The sequence below is a fragment of the Trachypithecus francoisi genome, unplaced genomic scaffold, assembly GCF_009764315.1.
Source record: "Trachypithecus francoisi isolate TF-2019V2 unplaced genomic scaffold, Tfra_2.0 Lachesis_group8, whole genome shotgun sequence".
Classification (NCBI taxonomy): domain Eukaryota; kingdom Metazoa; phylum Chordata; class Mammalia; order Primates; family Cercopithecidae; genus Trachypithecus; species Trachypithecus francoisi.
The window spans coordinates 27,507,482-27,527,753 of NW_022681473.1; the positions used below are offsets into that span (position 1 = coordinate 27,507,482).

Sequence of the window (20,272 nt, forward strand, 5' to 3'; positions counted from 1 at the left end):
GTGGTCGGCGCCTGTAGTCCCAGCTACTCGGGAGGCTGAGGCAGGAGAATGGCGTAAACCCGGGAGGCGGAGCTTGCAGTGAGCTGAGATCTGGCCACTGCACTCCAGTCCGGCCGACAGAGCGAGACTCTGCCTCAAAAAAAAAAAAAAAAAAAAAAAAAAAAAAAAATGGTATTAATCCAGAAAAGAAAACAAACTTTGTCTAAGTAAAATGCCAAGAGAATATTTGATAATGTTCAGGGTATGGAGTGGGTTAGTAAGAATGAATTAATTTCTCAGGTGAAACTCACAACAGGCATGATTACGTTATTCATCAGAGATCATACTCAAAGTAGATAATAAATGGTGTGGGTGTGGGTGTGGGTGTGTACACTCTATATACACTATTGTCTCAGTATCCTTAGGGTGTTGCTTTTCCAGATGGAAAACTTGAGGCTGGTGGCACCTTTGCCTGAGTTTTTGCTAGGGTCTGCTGGGTTTGTCACTCTCCACTGCAGCCAGAGTCTTTGCAGTGGCCACTTCAGACAGCACACCACTGCCGTTGCTATTTTACATATAATACAGATATATTTCTATTATATAAGTTCTTGCTTTAAGAACTTTAGGGAAGAACTTGTCATTCTACCTTCTCAGGAGAAAGCATCTTAATATGTGATCCAAAACTCTGTCAGTAATTTGATAGTTTTCAATGAATTACAATTAAAATTTTAATCTTTTTTAGCAAAATATTTTCAACTAGTCCATCTATCCCATTTATATTTGACTTTTATTAAATAAGTTCAAAACAGCCTAAGATAACATAATCAGGTAAAAGGGAAAATTGATTTTATATTCCCATCGCTCTTGCCAAGGTGGATAAAGTTACAGTGAATAACTATAATTTCAGTAACAGGATTCACGATGCTACCTGAAAATATGGCACCTTGGCATATTGAATATTTTAAGCTGAAGGAAATTTGAGAAAACAACAGATGGAGGAAGCTCTCTTTGATCTTTCTTTGACTCTTCTTACCTGAAGCAAGTCATAATAACCTCATGTGAGAAGGGTCCTCTCTACACCTAGAGAAAAGGAGCATCCTTTTCTTCACCCTGAAGACTAACAGAACACAGAGAGGAACCTGAACAAACAGATGTTGCTAAGTTTCCCCAGTTTATTACATTTAACGTAAATGCTGTGATTTTTCCATGACTCTCCACTCTTCAGAAAACCTAACATAAAAACACTAAGGTTCAAGTGCTTCTTCAGGTCTTTATTTCCTGATGAAGGGCTCCTGTATTAAGCTGTTCTCATATTGCCATAAAGAAATACCGTAGACTGGGTAATTTAAAAGAAAACAGGCTTAATTGGCTCACTGTTCTGCAAGCTCTACAGGAAGCATAGCAGCTTCTGCTTCTGGGGAGTCCTTAGGACACTTACAATCAAGGTGGAAGGGGAAGGGGAAGCAGGCATATCTTACATGGCTGAAGCAGGAGGAAGAGAGGGAAGGGAGAGGTGCCACACACTTTTAAACAACCAGATCTTGTGAGAACTCACTCACTATACAATACCGAAGGAGGACGGTGCTAAATCATTCATGAGAACTCTGAACCCGTTATCCAATCTCCTCCCACCAGGGCCCTCCTCCAACACTGGGGTATACGATTCAACATGAGATTTGGGTAGGGAAAAAGAACCAAACCATAGCAGCTCCCATGTCAGGTAAAACGAATTACATAAACGTGCATGCTTTTTCTTATTAATTTTTCTTTTGTCAACAAACCTAAAATGGGTAGAACAAGATACCTTTCCTCTACTATGCTTCCAAGACATCCTTGCTCATTTATGCTCCTCCCATATCATCTACATGCTACAAGAAATATGCTAAAACATTATTTGTATGCTACTAGCAAAGAGCGAGCATTTATGTGAAAATACTAGCTTACATTATAAACAAAGAATCTTTTTTATGATAACACAGTGGTATTGGGAATCATATGTATTGCTTCATAATTGTTGTTAAAGTTTCTCCTAGGAGTTTGGTACAAGGCAATGAAGAATACATAAACTATATTTTAAGAGAAAAAATATTTTTTAAGTTAAATTTTATACCCGTCTTTTTTTACTCCTTCTTGCCTCCGATCTTCCTTAATACCTGAGGATCCTTATAATTAGAAGGAATCTCCATTCAAATTTAATTATAGATGAAATAACTACGTGTTCATCTACTTAACTTCATAAATTCTAAGTGCTGAAACCATGGAGTGTTAGAGATAGAAATAAAATAGCATACAGCTGCAAGTGTCTATTTAGTATCATCTGGGTTTTCATTCAAACTATGTCCATTATCTAGTCCCTCACACCTGCTATGATCCCTTAAAGCCTCGTGAATTCACACTGAAAGTGAAGAGAGAAAACATTTTCTTGCATCCTTTTCTTTGTCCTATACTTCTTCCGTAAAGTTATGTTCCACACGGTGTCTTTGATACTACATAATGACAAACTTTGGGAATTCTTTCTTTGCTTACTAAGATTCAATGCCTAAAATATTTTTTATCATCATCCTATAACCTTTATGAGTTGCTCACAGTTGAAGATCACTGAAGCAATTAGAAGACAAATCTTATCTCAACTGCTTCCCTTATCTGACGAAGGCAGATTCTCCTTAAAGTACAGCTACCATTAACCCCACTCATATAAGGAAGTTTCCGGTTTGGAAGAAGATTGATCCCTAGCATGTGGATGTGTTAATTCACCTGTCCAGCTCTAGGGGAGCATCTAGCTAGGGACACTGCCCTTAACATCAGGATGAAAAGGCCCATGAGAACTTTAGTAATTTCCAGTTGAAGTCCTAACCCTACCCCCTTTTGTGAAACTAATATATAAACTCTTACCTTAGGCTATTCTTCCAGTTACTTGCTGACAAGTACTCCAACATAGGTTATGCATTTTTCTCCTGTGAATCTATTATCAGTTAATTCACATGCCCCCAGACACTTGGACCTAGGTGGGTAAATGAAAAGTTATTCCTCCAAGTGTCAAAATTCCACACTACTCTTGAAACCCATAGATGATTCTGAGGGGAAAAAGAAATCAGAGACAAGTAGATAATTTTTTAAAGATTTTTTCTAAACACTACAAGGAGCTTATGAATTTCCCCCAAATACTTGGATTCTCCTATTGTGGAAATTTAAGTCATAGCCCAGAGTATATGTAGATATAGCTGATCCTAGGAGGATTTGATATATATCACTGCTTCAACTGACAATTTGTTTCAACTACAAATTAAGTCCCAAGGAACTGGAGGAGAAGTAAAAGAGAAAATTGTTAAACTAATTTGTTTGCCTTGAGAGTACAGAAACGTGCTCCTTGAAAGTTAAGGATACATGTGACAGCCAATTGAAGTTTCCATGTTTCAAGCAGCCCACATTCTAGGCTTAGATGAAGATGATTTAGATTGTGAGTTGGACCAAATGAGTTTAAACCAATTAATGCAATCCAGTTATTGTTACCAACAAACAAATGATATAATATGTCCCAAATATGAATATAATATGTCCCATCATTGCTTATCTAAAATTCAGATTTAACAGGACATATTGTATTTTGTTTAGAAGTCTTATTTTTAATTTATCTAGAGCACAAAACAGGATTGAGAGTTACTACAACACATAAACTATATATTATAAACTGCATTTATAATATCCTTTTTATTCTTTGTTGTTCAGATTGTTTCTCTTTGGGAAAAAGAGTAAACAACAGAATATGAACAAACCTTTAGTAACAGTGCTTTACTGGGCAAAAATAAAAGTCTCTATATGTAACTATACATAAATCACTGCCAAATAAAAATATAGAAAATTTCAATAACTCAAAGCATTAATTAAGCTCCACCTCTAATGCCTAAAATAATAAATACGCATTCACCAAGACTTTGAGGGAGTGGTAAATGGAACTATTAGAACTCAATGAAAAAAAGAATGGTAAGGGAATGCTAGCTCCTTGCTACTCAAAGTATAATGCATGGACCAGCATCACCAGCAATATCCGGGAGCTTGTTAGAAATGCAGACTCTCAGGACACATTAAGACCTACTGAATTAGAATTGGTTTCAGCAAAATCATCAAAGGATTTATATACACACCAAAGTTTGTAAAGATCTGTTCTTGATCATGCAATTCAAAAAAGGGTAAATATGAGCATTAAGGGTCACAAAAAAGAGTCAAGAAGACACAAAATAAAGAAGTAAAGCATTTTAAGTGTAGATTTCTTTTCTACTGGTCAATTTCTATAAGCAGCAAGTAGCCTAGTTCCCGTGAACAGGAGTTGCCTAGGTGAAAGGACATCCTTTGCCCCTCTACACTCAACAAACCTAACGAGGTGAATTACTTAAGGCTAGTTCACTGCCCTTTATCTACTACTTCTCTGAAAGAACTTAGGATATAACCCTGCAAGCTTGAAATGGGAACATTAGGCACTTTCTAATCAAATTTAAAATTGAATAAACAAGTAGATATAATTATTCCAGGTACATCAGCAAAATCTGCATCCAGAATACCAGGTCAATCTTGCTTTAAGTGCACACATATTGATAAAAATCTGATCTTAACGACATTTACTTGAGAAATATTCCTACTATAATATATGACAGCCATAAGAATGCCAAGGACAGGATATATTTAATAGGGTTTGTAATCTCATCCCCTTAAAATTACCTTGGGGGAACATAGCCATTTTCCAACCAAGGACAAGAAATATCAATAGGTATAATAAAATTGAATCATATTTTATTTAGATAAATTCTCATTCAGTATTTTTAAAGTGTTAGCACAATATTTTCTAAGCACTTCGACAAGCTTCTGAGATTTATCTAATTTGTGAGTGCTGCTTAGCAAAGGAGGCACAATTATTCAAACACAAGTTAATGATATTTATATACTCAAATAACTGCCCCATTTATCAGGAGAAAGAGGGAAATATGCAGGAATTGGTTGGGTCGGGTAATTGGCCAGGTGCAAAATGGAATTTGCTATTTGCTAATCAATTGATTTATCATGATTTCTCAGGCTAAGCCTCTAGCACCATTTCTGTCAATTCATCCAAAAGAAGCTAAGTTAGAGTATGGTTGCATTAAAGCCACAAATACTCTGGCAGGATTGCACTTTTGTGTTTCCCAGGACAGTACAGGTGTGTAACAAAACTATCCCAAGAAGCTTGCTTCTTTTCTGTTTCAGAGGCAAGTGATAGGCACTTACCAAAGGAAATTAGACTGAGGCTGTTCCCACAGAATTGGAGAGAAATTAGGTTCAAATTATCTCTACCAAGCAGGCCAAAACCCCCAATACAACACACAAATCTATTATCTCTATCTCTCTGTCTTCCCTGCAGACAGAATTCTAATTCCATAAAATCAGTTCCTTTCTATTCAGCCACTAATAAGGGAAGAAGCTTCTTCTCAGCCTTCTCGTTCTCAGAAGTGGAGAGTGAATCTGTGTTTATGCCAATCAAGATAATTTATTTTTTCTCTCCAGTGATTGGTTTAGAAATAAGTCTGCGATATCGTTTTACACAATGTGATTCTGCTGAGAGGTTAGAGTTTTCACGACTTTTAAAAAAAGGTGCATAAAGAGAAACTTCCACTCCTGTTTCTGGGTGAAATCATCTGCACAAGATACTTGGAATTGCCACAAGCCATACTGAGGCCATGAGAGAAGCAAACCTAAGAAAAGCCAACTCTGAAGTTGGCAGAAAAAAAAAAAAATAAGACGACTTGGGTCATTTATCATATAATTGAGCCAGTGAATAAATCAAACCTGGAAACACCTAATCTGTTACATAATATAATAAATCTATTTTGAATTTGATTTCTTCTAGTTGCAGCCAGAATTTCTTAACTAACAAAGACAACTAGCCAGATTTTCTATCATTCCTGCCTCATCTGTTTTAGAGAGGAAAATCATGTGGAAACACACAGATCATTACACAGGTGTACGATGACTCACAAAAGATGTATACTTAAATAAAGGGAAGGGTGTCCTGCCAATTTAAGACAAAATGTTATTTCATTCAATGCCAGGATAGACCACTAGTGTTTCCTTCTATAATATAAAGGCATCTATATACTATACTACATGTAATCTAATGAAAATGATATATTTCTGAGTTAATAATCAGAATTTAAAATAGCAGGCTGCTTTTCACCTAATATGTGATCTTCACTTAGGTTCCTATTAACTAGTTTTCTGTTCATTGTATATGACATTCATTCAGATTGCCCATAGCTGTCATCCTGAAATCTATGTTTCAAGTTAAAACCTGAACTAAAATTGGCTTAAAAAGTAAAGATAATTTATTGGCTCAAAAAAATCCAATTGCTCTAATTATGGTATCTACAAAACAAAGTTCCATTTTCTCTGAAGTCTAAACAAACATCTCACAACTCATGAGCTGTGATTTATATATAACCCCAGGCTAGGGTGAAGAAATAGAATACAGGCCGGGCGCGGTGGCTCAAGCCTGTAATCCCAGCACTTTGGGAGGCCGAGACGGGCGGATCACGAGGTCAGGAGATCGAGACCATCCTGGCTAACACGGTGAAACCCCGTCTCTACTAAAAAAAAAATACAAAAAACTAGCCGGGCGAGGTGGCGGGCGCCTGTAGTCCCAGCTACTCGGGAGGCTGAGGCAGGAGAATGGCGGAACCCGGGAGGCGGAGCTTGCAGTGAGCTGAGATCCGGCCACTGCACTCCAGCCTGGGCGACAGAGCAAGACTCCGCCTCAAAAAAATAAAAAATAAAAAAAAATAAAAAAAAAAAAAAAAAAAAAGAAATAGAATACAATTGTGTAGGCTAATAATTGCCTACTCCTGGAACAATATTGGAGTTAATTCTACCTAAGCCAATTGGCTGATAAAGAAAGGGGACCATCCAAAGGAGAAACCATGGTCTTCTTGGTGAGATAAGTAAGGAAGAATGAATACGATGGAAGCAATAAATAAATATTCATTACACCATGGAGAAATTAGCATTAATTATTTAGACCATGTGTGCAAATGAGTAACATTTGGTTTCCACTTACTATGCTTAAATCCTGCTATTTTTAAGTTCTCATTTCTATTTAATCAGTTTAGGGATAAAGGTTACAAATTTGGCCCACTGGAAACAGACAAACAACATTATAGAAAAATCACAGATACTACAGGACAACTCTTGAGTAACAAGGCTTATATTTGGCAGGTTGATTATACATTGCAAAGTTTTTATGTTCTAACATTAAATTCCAAATGTGTCCACAACCCTCACAATGTCTGTCACTTGTTTTCTCTTGTAAGCACCAAGAAAATTACCCACAAAGGAAATTTCAGAGAAAGTCTAAATGCACTTTTGTCTATGATTATGTGCACAAACTTGCCTCACCTTTTTTTTTTTCCTTTCCAACACCTCTACTTGGCAGATTACTAGATGGCAGAGAGATAGAAAAAAGAATTTTAAGTAGAAATATTAGTTTTTAATGCCCACAACTTTCACATAATAATTTTTTCTCTCACATTAAATACTTACACAGTGTATTCAGCTATGCCCCATTTAGCACCACGTTATACAATTTTTAGCTAATTGTGTGTTGTTTCCTGTATAAGATTACTGCTATTTTAAGTCATTCATCTTATTGTAAATCTTATTTCTGCTCTCTTGAACAATGCAGCATATGACTTTCATTATTATTATGATACTTTAGTAGTTTTAATGAGGTAGGGCTTGGTGTTTCATACTAAAGATTATGCAGTTTTCAACTTTGCAATTTTAAAAGTGGTTTAGTATCTGTTCAATTTACTCAAAGTTATTTCACATATATATCACATTACAAAGTTCAGGTAAACATTCTAGCCAATCAAGCCAAAATAATGATATAATCATCATCTGATGCATTCATTAAGAATAAATGCAGAACAAGATCCGGGTGACACAATGTATTGTAATTGAATTACATTTCATTTGTTGATCCATTCATTCATTTATGCATGCATGTACTCAGGCACATTCTAAGTTAGGTATCACGTATACAAAATGCAGTAAGACACACACCTCGTCTCCATAGTTTACTGTTGTCCATTCACTTGGGCAACTTACTAACTTATGTGAGTCTCTCAGCTTCTTTGTAGCTCAAAGCTCTCATCTGTCTGGTGAAGATAATAACAGTACCTACTTATTGTCTATTTTTTCTTTTTCTTATTTTAAGACAGGTTCTCACTCTGTCCATGCTGGAGTGCAGTGGTGGAATCACGGCTCACTGCAGCTTTGACCTTGCCAAGCTCAGGTGTTCCTCCCAGGTATGTGCCATCACAACCAGCTAATTTTTTGTACATTTTGTAGAGACAGGGTTTCACCATGTTGCCCAGGCTGGTCTCGAACTCGTGAGCTCCAGGGATCCTTCCACCTCAGCCTCCCAAAGTGCTTAGATTATAGCTGTGAAGCACCTTGCCCAGTCTACTCTCTGTTTTTTTATAAAGTCTGTTGTGACCTTGAAATAAGAAAATACACATGAAGTGTTGAGAATTTATCTAACAACCTAATATATACCTATTAATTGTTAGCTATTATTGTTAATATTATAGAAGGAGAGAAAGATCAAATGAAGTTCTATTAATTTGTTTAATGTGTTCTAAGTACTGATAGCAGTGGTGGTCCATCTAGAGTGGTGCTGCCATGACACTGGCTGCAGTGGGGGAGGCACAACCGGGCTGCATGCTCCATGGAGCCAGTGGGTGCTGGAAACAGGAGAAAGCCTCGGCCCCCTTCTGAGTTGACAGGATTGGAGCTTTGTGCTCCCCAGGTGCAGCTGTGGCCGCCCAGCAGCAGTGGCTGCTGCAGACCCAGGCATCTCTGTACACGTGGAAACCAGAAGCAGGCAGGAGCTCTGCCCTCCTGGGTGCAGCTGCATCCACCCAAGCTGTGGCTGCAGAACTAGGGATCTCTGCACTCTCAGGGGCCCAGGAAGGCCCCACCTGCCAGCACAGGCTTGGAAGTGTCTACTCCCATTGTCTGGCCTCTCCTCACTCCCAGAGCCCACTCCAACCTTGGAGCAAAGTTGAGGCCAAGCCTGGATGCTGTCACAACCTGGCCAGGTATGCGCACACTTGAGGCAGCATTGACATGACAGCCCCTTGCCATCTTCGCCCCCTCTGGAATTTGGGCACCAATGAGCATGGGAGGGAAACCAAGGGGTTGCTAAGGGAAGCTCAGCACTGGCTTGCAGGTACCCCTCAGCAGGAAAAGCCTGGGTTCCATAAACAGCAGTAGAAGACAGACAGGCTCCTGGGAAAGTGGTGGCTACTGGGTGAAGTCCCAGCTTCAAGCCAGGGAAGACCTGAAGCCTGGAGGCCAAGCTGCCAGTCCTGCAGACTGGCATGGAAATTTATTATGCTTTTTCCGGGCCTGCCCATGGCCAACCACAACCAATCAGCATACATTTCCTCCCCTCTGAAACCCATAAAAACCCCTGACTCAGCCAGACTCAGATAGATGTCAGAACAATCAGCTGCAAAGAGGAGTTACCCACTCTGAGGTTTCCATTCTGCTGAGAACTGAGCATATTCCAGGACAAGCAGCGGCAGAGCACAGCTACCCACTCCAGGGTCTCCTCTGTGCTGATAGCTGAGCAGACGTTGGGACAATCAGCTGTAGAAAGGAGCTATCCATCCAGGATCTCCTCTCTGCTGAAAGCTGAACACTTGTTGGAACACCCTAGATGCAGACAGGAGGTACCCCCTGCAAGTCTTCTCTGAGCTGTTCTATCACTCAATAAAGCTCCTCTTCACCTTGCTCACCCTCCACTTGTTCAGGTACCTCATTCTTCCTGGACACGGGACAAGAACTCAGGACCCACCAAATGGTGGGGCTGAAAAAGCTATAACACAAACAGGACTGAAACATGCCCCTTGCTTGCTATATTGCAGGCACCAAGAAGGAGAGAAGAGCTATGACCCTTCAGGGAACCCAAATGTAGGAGCTCCTGAAGCCAGGGCTGACACCCTCCTTGAGACTCTGTGGTTCCCAGTATCTCCAAGCTTCTGGGTGCCACTGCATTCCCTGGTGCCAGCTGTGGAAGCTGCTTCCAGGGTGCCTGGTCCAGCCACAACCTCACAGGGAGCCAGTGCCGATACTGGCACCTGGAGCTCCCTGCCCTGCCACGTCACAGTGAGTGTGTCTGGCTGTGTTCAGTGGCTGGACCCCACACTCACTCACTCACACACCCCTCACAGCTCTGCTCCCCCTTGGCAAGCACAGGATACAGGCTGTTAGCATGAGCTGAGTGCAGCCTGCCACTCCTAGTGGGCCCAGTGGGTCCGAGTAAAACTTAGGTAAAGGTGCCACTGGCCACAGAGGTGTTTGGCTAGTGAAGCAACACCCCAAAGATCCCGTAACAGTACTCACTATATTCCATCTTATGCAAATCCCTCAGAATATAGCACAGTATGACAGACATGTTATCTGCCCTCATAGGATATTTAACCTAACTCATATATGAAGAAAAACACAACAATATTAAAAGGGAAGGGTAAAACATGGAGAATACAATTAAAATATGTTGATTATTTAGTATGTTTCATATCTTGTGCCAGAAACTTTAGAGAAATTGCTCATTTCATTATTACATGAGGAATCAAAGCTCAGAGTGATCCAAAGTCACATATTTTCTAAGAGCAGAACCAAGACCCAAATACTGATTTATTTTCTTAACTCTTTACTGTAAGAAATCCTAACTTCCAGAGAGCAGTTAGAATAGCTGCAGATGTCTTCACCAAGAAAATTAAAAGCTATGAAAAATACCACTTTGAAAAACACATTTGAAGTAACTAGCTTACATTGGTATTTCCTAATGTGTACTCTGTGGGACCATATTTGCATAAAATATTAATAAGATCAATTGATATTTGGAAGATAGAAGTAGTGCCATAGTTTATAATCTCCTTAAGTTCTATCATAAAATCAAAGCCACCAGGAAATAAAGCCAAAATCCACAGAAAAATGGCAAGTAGTAACCTGGCAAAGTAGTCTCATGACTCAATATGAAAGGTAGAAAGCCACCAACCACTATAATATATGCATAGCATCAGCGCCTATGTGGAAAAAAACAAAAGGAACCAAATGAGTGTCTGATAAATCAAAGAATAGGAACACTTCAAAACTGTTAATAGATTTTCAAGAGTGGTCCAAGATTTGGAACTGGATAGTGGTGTTACCCATTTATAGGTGATTTGAAGGAGTCAGTTGTAAGGTCTACAAGGTTGAAGCAATTTGGGCCTTATGCAATTTCTAAAACAATTAGCCAAATACCCTAAGACAAACATCAACCAAGGAGAAACTTCTGGAAATTAACTTGAAATTGTACAACACAGCTGCAACAGAGAAAAAAAAACTGTCCAGGTAAAAACGGGAGTGAGGAACAGAGTAAGAATATCTCTGAAAGTATAAGAACATATTTTAAAACTTCAGAAACTAACAGAAGAAGTGTTTATAGACCAAGGTTGTTAAAAACAACTAAACAACTATTATGACCCATTTTTCCCTTCTAAAAATGTGTCCGGAATTGGTGGGTTCTTGGTCTCGCAGACTTCAAGAACGAAGTTGTAGACCCTCACGGTGAGTGCAACAGTTCTTAAAGATGGTGTGTCTGGAGTTTGTTCCTTCAGATGTTCAGATGTGTCTGGAGCTTCTTCCTTCTTGTGGGTTCGTGGTCTCACTGACAGGAGTGAAGCTGCAGACCTTCGCAGTGAGTGTTACAGCTCTTAAAGGCGGCACATCTGGAGTTGTTCCTTCCTCCTGGTGGGTTTGTGGTCTCGCTGGCTCCAGGAGTGAAACTGCAGACCTTCGCAGAGAGTGTTAACAGCTCATAAAGGCAGCATGGACCCAAAGAGTGAGCAGCAGCAAGATCCGTTGTAGAGAGCAAAACAACAAAGCTTTCACAGCACAGAAGAGAACCCAAGTAGGTTGCGGCTGGCTGGCTGGCTGGGGCAGCCCGCTTTTATTCCTTTATCTGACCCCACTCACATCCTGCTGATTGGTCTATTTTACAGAGAGCTGATTGGTCTGTTTTACAAAGAGCTGATTGGTCCATTTTGACAGAGTGCTGATTGGTGCATTTACAAATCCCTGATATAGACACAGAGTGCTGATTGGTGCATTTACAATCCTCTAGCTAGACACAGAGTGCTAGACAGAAAAGTTCTCCGTGTCCCCACTAGGTTAGCTAGATACAGAGTACTGATTGGTGTATTTACAAACCTTGAGCTAGACACAGGGTGCTGATTGGTGTATTTATAATCCCTTAGCTAGACATAAAGGTTCTCCAAGTCCCCACTAGAGTCAGAAGCCCAGCTGGCTTCACCTAGTGGATCCTGCACTGGGACTGCAGGTGGAGCCCACGGTGGGGGTGAGGGTGGGGGAGGCTCCCACATGATGGCCTGCAGGTTCTGAACCTTGCCCCACTGGGAAGCATCTGAGGACTGGTGAGAATTGGAGCACCGTGCCGGTGGGCCGGCACTACTGGGGGACCTGGCAGACCCTCTGCAGCTGCTGGCCTGGGTGCTAAGCCCCTCACTACCCAAGTCCACACCGGCCTGCCGCTCCGAGTGTGGACCTGCCCCGCCCACGCCCACACAGAACTCACAGTGGCCTGCGAGCACTGCCCACAGCCCCAGTTCTGGCCAGCACCTCTCCCTCCACACCTCCCGGCAAGCAGAGGGAGCCAGATCGGGCCTCAGTCAGCCCAAAGAGGGGCTCCCACAGTGCTGTGTTGGGCTGAAGGGCTCCTCAAGTCAGAGTGGACGCAGAGGCCGAGGAGACGCCGAGAGTGAGGGCTGCTAGCATGTTGTTACCTCTCAAAAATATCAGGAAAATAAATTTTATTTTAACAAAGTCAACAGAAAACAATACACTAAAATTACATTAAAAGATATTATAATAAAAAGATAATAAGGATTAGAATTACATTCCTATAAGTAAGTTGTGACAAAATACCTTCTTAAAAACTGATAGGCCAGGTGCAGTGGCTCATGCCTGTAATCCCAGCACTTTAGGAGGCTGAGGAGGGCAGATCATGAGGTCAAGAGATTGAGACCATCCTGGCCAACATGGTGAAACCCCATCTCTCCTAAAAATATAAAAATTAGTTGGGCATGGTGGCATGTGCCTGTAGTAAATAATCCAAAATATATAAATAAAAACTAGGCAAAATATGAACATGAGGAATGATGAGGAAAACTCAGAAATAGGTTCTAGAAATTAGGAAAAAAACAAGATATTTGAAAACATAAAATCTCAGTTTATAAATGAAGGCTAACCCAGGAAGAACACATGGACAAGTCAACACAAACACACACGGAATGCTTGAAGAGAAAAAGAAGTGAAAAAGAAGTTTAAAAAGTAAAAATATTAAATAATTTGAGTAAATATCAAATATAACAGATAGAAAAATAATAATTTATGTCAAAATATAAAAATAATAGTATATTATATATATTATTGTTCTCAAATAGGAAAACTCAGTGCATAAGAACAAATATTTTAAAACTATAATTTTAGAAAACTTACTTGAAATATACATATGAAACTAAATATTGGAAAACATATTTATGAAACTTCATATTAAAATGTGTATTTTATATATATTTTTGAAAATACTATCTATATATAATTCTATTGATATTTACCATTATAAACTAATTCTATAAAAATACATATTTTCACAAATATATGAAACGGCATAGTAAATGTAATGAGTTATGGTATTAGTTGTCCATGCTTTCTGATTCTTAATTTGATAAATTCACTAAAACTTTCAGTAATTGTACAGCTGAAAAGCTACTACATCAAGGAATTTTGAAACAGCCCTTTCTTTTAATCCATTTATTGTTTTCAGAAAAATTATTATTCTTAAATATGTGACTGTCTTTATAACTCTTTTAAACTGTAAAGAAAAATACTACTTTTTCTTTTGTTCAAAATGTCAGATTCTCTTATTCTTTTGAACTACAGAATTTATGAAAAATACAGTATCCCTCTGGACTATGTTGATGAAAACTACATAACTAACTAAAGTTACATAATGTTAAGTATAAATTAAAGTAAGATTAGGCTCCCACTGTGTTTGATCTGTCGTTACACATTTAACTCCTGCAACCCACCCAAAACACTTGCAGTCAAAACCAATCACATTCACAGCCAAAACACTTGAGCTCTAGAATGCTTTCAAATAAATCTATGCAATGCCGTCTAGCCTGCCTTATCTGCACTTTTGCTTTCTGCAGTTATAGTTACTTGCAGTAAATAAGGTTCAAAAATACTAAATAAAAATTCCAGAAATAAACAATTGATAAGTTTTACATTGTGTGGTGTTCTGAGTAGTGTGATGAAATCTCATACCATTCTGCTCCATTACCCTGGGATAGGAATTATCTCTTCATCTAACCCAAGCTGTATATGTTACCCATATACTAAGTGACTACTAAGTTAATCACTTAGTAGTCCTCTAGGTTATCAGATTGACTGTTGCTGTATCACAGTGCTTGTGTTTTAGTAACATTTATTTGACTTAATACGGCCCCAAATTGCAAGAGGAGTGATGCTGGCAATTCAGATATGCCAAGATGAAGCCGTAAAGTACTTCCTTTAAGTAAAAAGGTGAAAGTTCACGACTTAATGAAGAAAAAATTATATGCTGAGGTTGCCCACCCCCTATAAAAGAATACCAAATCAAACTATCCACACACATAAAAAGTACCTTCACAAGAACTAATAATCAGGTGAGTGATCACAGTGCCTTGTTTTAATATCACATCAAGGAAAGAGACACTGAAGAAGGTAGAAAAGACAGTCTTGAATTGCTGACACCACTTCCCACATTCCCTGGCAGCAGCCATGTGGCATGCAGAGAGAACCTTTGTGCTTAGGGGAGAGAGAATGTAGTGATCATGGGACTTTGCACTGGAAATCAGTGCTGCCTTAACACAGCAGAAAGCAACACTGGACAGAATTCAGCTTATAACTATGAAGGGAACATTTGGATCAACCTTAGCTAGACAGAAATCATCCATCCCGGTGGTCGGAACCTGAGTTCTGGCTAGCCCCACCATTGCAGGCAAAAGCACTCTGGGATTCTAAACAAACTCAAAAGGCAATCTAGGTCATAAGGAATGCAGCTCATGGGAAATCTTAGTGCTGGGCTGAGCTCAGACACAATGAACTTGGGATACACATCACCTAGTGGAAAACCAGCTGGGGTGGCTAAGGGAGTGTTAGTGTTCTGCTGCCCCAAAGCCAGACAACACAGCTCATAGCTCTTGGAGAGACTCCTTCCTTCTGCTTAAGGATAGTAGAGGGAGAGTAAAGGGTACTTTGTTTTGCAACATGGATACCAGCACAGCCAGAGTAGAATAGGGCACATTGTAGAATCCTGAGGCCCCCATTCTAGGCCCTAACTCCCAGATGAAATTTCTGGACACATCCTAGGTCAAAAGGGAACCTGCTGCCTTGAAAGAAAGACCCAGTCCTGACAAGATTCATCACTTTCTGACTAAAGAGCTCTTGGGCCTGAATAAACATCAGCAGCACATAGGCAGTATTCTCTGCGGGCCATGGGTGAGACCCAGAGCCATATTGGTTTCAGGAGTGACCCAGCACATTCCCAGCTGCAGTGTCCATGGGAAGACTCCTTCTGCTTGAGGGAAAGAGAAGAAACAGTAGAGAGAACTTTGTCTTGTAGCTTGGGTACCAGATTAGCACAAAGGAGTAAAGCAACAAGTGGGCTCCTGGGGTTCACAATTTCAGGCCTTGGATGTTGGATGGCACATCTGGACCCACCCTGAGTCACAGGGAACCTGTTGCACTGAAGAAAGAGATTCAAGCCTGCCAGCATTCATCACAAGCTGGCTGAAGAGTCCTTGGGCCTTCAGTGAATATAGGTGGTACTCGCCATGGGCCTGGGGCAGTGGTGGCCATGAGGGGGGGACAAAGAAAGAGTGGGAAGGATATTTTCCTGTGGCTTGGGTGCCAGCTCAGCCACAATAGAATAAAAGCATGAGATAGATTCCTAAGATTCTTAACTCTAAGTCCTGTCTCCCAGATGGAATTACTGGACTCACCCTGCGCCACGCAAGCAGCTTGCTACACCAAAGGAAAGGAGAAAAACTTGGCTGGATTCACCAAATGCTGACTGAAGAGTCCTTGAGCTTTGAGAGAATATTGGTGGTAACTAGGCAGTGTCAGCTGGGGCCTTGGGCCAGACCCAATGTGGTGCTGGCTTCAGGTCTGACCCAGTGCAGTCACAATAGCGGTAGCTACAGGGGTGCTTGTGTTACCTCTCCCCCAGCTCTGGCAGCTCAGCAGAGAGAGAGAGAGGGAGACAGAGAGAAATACTCCATTTGATTGGGGAAAATTAAGGGAAGAGAACAGGAATTTCTACCTAATAATCCAGGGAATTGTCCTGGATGTTACCCAAGACCAGCGGAGCAGTGCCTCTGTGATCTGCAACAGTCTCAGCGTTACTGGGCTTGGGTTGCCCCTTACTGCATATATGGCTGCAGTGACTAAAGATTTAGACCATTTAATTTGCTATACATACTTTGGCTGTGGCCCTAACCCAATTTCATCTTGAATTGCATCTCCCATAATTTTCACTTGTCAGGAGGGACCCAGTGGAAGGTATTTTAATGATGGGGGTGGGTCTTTCCCATGCTGTTCTCATGATAGTGAATAAGTCTCATGAGATCTGATGGTTTTATAAGCGGGGGATCCCCTACACAAGCTCTCTTGACTGACAGCATGTAAGATGTTACTTTGCTCCTCATTTGTCTTCCACCATGATTGTGAGGCCTCCCCAGCCATGAGGAACTGTGAGTCCATTAAACCTATTTCCTTTATAAATTACCTAGTCTCAGGTATGTCTTTATTAGCATCACGAGAACAGACTAATATAGTAAATTGGTACTGGGTAGTGGGGTGCTGCTATAACGATACCTGAGAATGTGAAAGTGACTTTGGAACTGGGTAACAGGCAGAGGTTGGAACCATTTAGAGATTTCAGAAGATAAGAAAATGTGGGAAAGTTTGGAACTTCCTAGAGACTTGTTGACAGTGATATGAACAATAAAGTCCGGACTGAGGTGGTCTCAAAATGGAGATGAGGAACTTGTTGGGAACTGGGGTAAGGTTACTCTTGCTATGCAAAGAGATTGGTGGCATTTTGCCCCTGTCCTAGAGATATGTGGAAATTTGAACTTAAGAGAAGTAATTTATGGTATTTGGCAGAAGAAATTCCTAACCTGCTAAGCATTCAAGAGGAAGCAGAGCATAAAAGTTTGGAAAATGTGCAGCCTGACAATGCAATAAGAAAGGAAAACCCATTTTCTGGGGAGAAATTCAACCCTGCTGCAGCAATCTGCATAAGCAACAAGGAGCCAAATCTTAATCATCAAGACAATGAAGCAAATGTCTCCAGTGCATGTCAGAGGTCTTTACAACATCCCCTCCCATCACAGACCCAGAGGCCTAGGAGAGAAAAATGATTTTGTGGGCAGAGCCCACGGCCCGCTGCTGTGTGCAGCCTAAGGACATAGTGACCTACAACCTAACTGCTCCACTTGTGGCTAAAAGGGGCTAAGGTACAGGTTGGGCCCTGGCTTCAGGGGATGCAAGCCCCAAGCCTTGGCAGCTTCCACATGGTGTTGACTGGATGGGTACACAGAAGTCAAGAATTGAGGTTTGGGAACCTCTGCCTAGATTTCAAAGAATGTATGGAAATGCCTGGATATCCAGGCAAAAGTTTGCTGCAAGGGTGGAGCTCTCATGGAGAACCTCTGCTGGGGCAGTGCAGAAGAGAAATGTGGGGTGGGAAGCTCCACATGGAATTCTCACTGGGGGATTGCCTAGAGAAGCTGTGAGAAAAGGGCCACCATCCTTCAGACCCCAGAATGTTAGATCCATCCAGAATGGTAGGTCAACAAACAGCTTGCAGTGTGTGCCTGGAAGTCACAGATACTCAATGCCAGCCCATGAAAGCAGCCAGGAGGGTGGCTAGACTGTGAAAGCAGCCAGCAAAGCCACGGTGGAGTTGCTCAGGGCTGTGGGAACCAACCTCTTATATCAGTGTGACCTGGATATGAGACATGAAGTCAAAGAAGATCATTTTGGAACTGTAAGATTTGACTGCCCCACTGAATTTTGAACTTGCATGGGGCCTGTAACCCCTTGGTTTTGGAAAAATTTGTCCTATTGGAATGGGAGCATTTACCCAATGCCTGAATCCCGATTGTATCTAGGAAGTAACTAACTTTAATTTTACAGGTCATAGGCAGAAGGGACTTGCCTTGTCTCAGATGAGACTTTGGACTATGGGTTTTTGAGTTCATGCTGAAATGAGTTAAGCCTCTGGAGGATTGTTGGGAAGGCATGATTGGTTTTGAAATGTGAGGACAAGAGATTTGGGAGGGGCCAGGGGCAGAATGATATGGTTTGACTGTGTCCCCACCCAAATCTCCTCTTGAAAGTTAGCTCCCATTATTCCCACATGTCATGGGAGGGTCCTGGTGGGAGGTAATTGAATAATGGGGGAAGGTCTTTTCTGTGCTGTTCTCATGGTAGTGAATAAGTCTCACAAGACCTGGTGGTTTTATAAAGGGAATTCCCCTACCCAAGTTTTCTTGCCTGCTGCCATGTAAGATGAGAGTTTTCTCCTCATTCACCTTCTGCCAGGATTGTGAGGCCTCCCCAGCCATGTAGAACTGTGAGTTTATTAAACCTGTTTCCTCTATAAATTACGCAGTCTCAGGTATGTATTTATTAGCAATGTGAGAACAGACTAATACATTTGGAAGGGCTTCCCAAGAAAAATATGTACAAAAAAGCCCAGACTACAAAGATTATAATAAACACCTAACTCTTCAATCCCCAGACATCAAAGAACATCCATAAGCATCACAGTCATCCAGGAAAACATGACCTCACCAAACAAACTAACTAAGGTACTAGTGACTGGTTCTGGAATGCCAGAGATATGTGACTTTTCAGGCAGAGAATTTTAAATAGCTGTTTTGAGTTGGTGCCACAAAATTTAAGATAACACAGAGGAGGAATTCAGAATACTACCAGGTAAATTTAACAAAGAAGTTAAAGTAATTGTTTAAAGTCAAGCAGAAATTTTGGAGCTGAAAAATTCAACTGACATGCTGGAGAATGCCTCAGAGTCTCTCAACAGCAGAATTGATCAAGCAGAAAAAGGAATTAGTGAGCGTGAAGACAGGATATTTGAAAATAGACAGTCAGAGGAGGCAAAAGAAATAACATAGAAATGAATAAAGCATGCTTACAAGATCTAGAACACAGCCTCAAAAAGGCAAATTTTAGAGTACTGGCCTTAAAGAGAAGGGAGAGAGAGAGAAAGAGAGAGAGGGAGAGAGAGAGAAAGAGAGAGAGGGAGAGGGAGAGAGAGAGAAAGAGAGAGAGGAGAGAGAGAGAGAGAGAGAGAGAGAGAGAGAGAGAGAGAGAGAGAGATCTGGATCAAAAGCTATTCAAAGGGATAATAATAGAGAACTTTTAAAACCTAGGCAAAGATATAAATATTCAAATACAAAAGAGTTATAGAACACTAAGCAGATATATCTCAAATAGGCCTACCTCAAGGCATTTAATAATCAAACTGCCAAGAATCAAAGCTAGAGAAAGGATTCTAAAAGCAGCAAGACAAAAGAAAAAATGTACAAAGGAGCTTCAGTATATCTGGCAGCAGACATCTCAGTGGCAGTATTACAGGACAGAAGAAAGTGGCATAACATATTTAAAGTGCTGAAGAAAAAAAAAAAACTTTTATTCTAGAATAGTATATCCAGTAAAAATATCCCTCAAACATAAAAGAGAATAAAGACCTTCCCAGACAAACTAAAGCTGAGGAATTTTAACAACACCAGCAGTATCCTACAAGAAATGTTAAAGAGCCGGGCGCGGTGGCTCAAGCCTGTAATCCCAGCACTTTGGCAGGCTGAGACGGGCGGATCACGAGGTCAGGAGATCGAGACCATCCTGGCTACACGGTGAAACCCCGTCTCTACTAAAAATACAAAAAACTAGCCGGGCGAGGTGGCGGGCGCCTGTAGTCCCAGCTACTCCGGAGGCTGAGGCAGGAGAATGGCGTAAACCCGGGAGGCAGAGCTTGCAGTGAGCTGAGATCCGGCCACTGCACTCCAGCCTGGGCGACAGAGCAAGACTCCGTCTCAAAAAAAAAAAAAAAATGTTAAAGAGAGTTTTT

The 20,272-nt window shown here is 40.8% G+C and overlaps 1 long non-coding RNA gene across 1 annotated transcript; it reads right to left on the minus strand.

Moving 5' to 3' along the window:
* Window positions 1–1,012: 1,012 nt before the first annotated feature.
* LOC117080429 lies at window positions 1,013–8,146 on the minus strand. The gene is made up of 3 exons (XR_004435825.1): window positions 8,059–8,146; window positions 2,872–2,980; window positions 1,013–1,096 (listed from the first exon to the last, which is right to left on the minus strand). It is a non-coding gene; the product is annotated as an uncharacterized LOC117080429 (long non-coding RNA).
* Between the last annotated feature and the right edge of the window lie 12,126 nt (window positions 8,147–20,272).